Genomic DNA, 1,531 nt, shown 5'->3' on the forward strand with positions numbered 1-1,531 from the left:
ATAGTTTGAACCACTCCTTAGAGTAATTGCAATTGCTTGATCCGTTTGCCTAGTCGGCTGTGCCGACAGAGCTCCCTGTTGGCGGGCTTGTAGAGTAGCGGAGAGTTGCGCAATTTGATTATCTACAATTTTATTATGCGCTTGAATTTGATCAATTGTCGCATCTCTGCTCTCCATGTGCTTTTGCATATTAACCAACATTTCTCTAATTTCAACCAGAGAAGGGTCAGAAGATGAGGAGGGTTGTTGTGGTTGGTTCTTCTGGCTAGCATAGGGATGATAATATTTCTGCTGCTGTTGCTTTGGTGCCTGTGGTTCTTGTGGTGGTGGATTTTGAACATTAGTGCTCCGGTAGGAAAGGTACGGATGATTTCGATACCCAGGATTGTAAGTGTTGGAGTATGGGTTATTCTGCCTATAAGATTGGAAGGCATTAACTTGCTCCACGGAACTCCTGCAATATTGCTCCCAATGACCTACAATACCACAATTTTCACAGAAAGCCTCATTAGAATTATTATTAATCGCAGAAACTTTAGTTACATTAGCAGTGCTCAGGTTATCTAATTTTTGGCAAATAGAGGTTAGTTGAGCTTGCAAAAAGGATACAGTGTCGACACTATGCTTCCCCTTGTTAGCAAATCCTCTAGGGTTCCCATATTGGGAATTGTGTATCGCCATGTCTTCAATAACCTGACCTGCATCCTCAATATCAAGATTCATAAACCTCCCACTAGCTGCAGAGTCTAAAATTATTCGAGAAGAATTTCCAAGGCCATTATAAAAGGCTTGGATTAACTGCCATTGTGCTAAATTATGGTGGGGGCAATCTCTTTGTAAATCCTTGAACCTCTCCCAAGCCTCATATAAAGATTCATCGGCTTCTTGGGCAAAGTTCTGGATCGCACTCCGTAGTACGGCTGTTCTTTCTGCAGGATAATACTTGTTATAGAAATTCAAAACAAGAGTTTCCTTGTCAGTTATACCAAGTGTAGTTCTATTTAAACCATTAAACCACAATTTAGCTTTTCCAGTTAAAGAGAAGGGAAAGAGAATCTCCCTGATTTGGTCTTGAGTGACCCCGACTTGCCCGATGGTGTTGCAATATTGACAATAGTCGGCAATGTGAAGATTCGGGTCTTCACCCTTGGCTCCACTGAATTGCTTCCTCTCTATCATCGTTATAAATTGAGGTTTAATTTCAAATTGAACCCCATCAAGAGCCGGAGTAGGGGTGAGATGTGGAAAATCCGTAAGCTTTGGTTGTGAATAATCACTAAGCTTCTTTGGAGCCGTCATCTCTGATTCTGCGTCTGATGATGCCTCTAAATTTCTAGAACCAGTCGGAGGATCGCGGTGATTATTATTATTATCACCAGATTCCGCCAGGATTTGCTTGTAGAGATTTTTCTGTCTATAGAAGGAACGTTCGATCTCAGGATCGAATGTGATGTAACCTGATCTGGAACACCTGGGATTAAACAAAAACTAGAAGCAAATGTGAGATTTGCCTCAGAGAACTAACGCTCTC

At 41.6% G+C, this 1,531-nt stretch overlaps 1 non-coding gene across 1 annotated transcript; it reads left to right on the top strand.

Annotated features, from left to right (window-relative positions):
* Positions 1–811: 811 nt before the first annotated feature.
* LOC145625809 (small nucleolar RNA R71) lies at positions 812–918 on the top strand. The gene has a single exon (XR_014110711.1). It is a non-coding gene; the product is annotated as a small nucleolar RNA R71 (small nucleolar RNA).
* Positions 919–1,531: the final 613 nt, after the last annotated feature.

This window comes from Chenopodium album, chromosome 3, assembly GCF_948465745.1.
Source record: "Chenopodium album chromosome 3, dcCheAlbu1.1, whole genome shotgun sequence".
NCBI lineage: Eukaryota > Viridiplantae > Streptophyta > Magnoliopsida > Caryophyllales > Amaranthaceae > Chenopodium > Chenopodium album.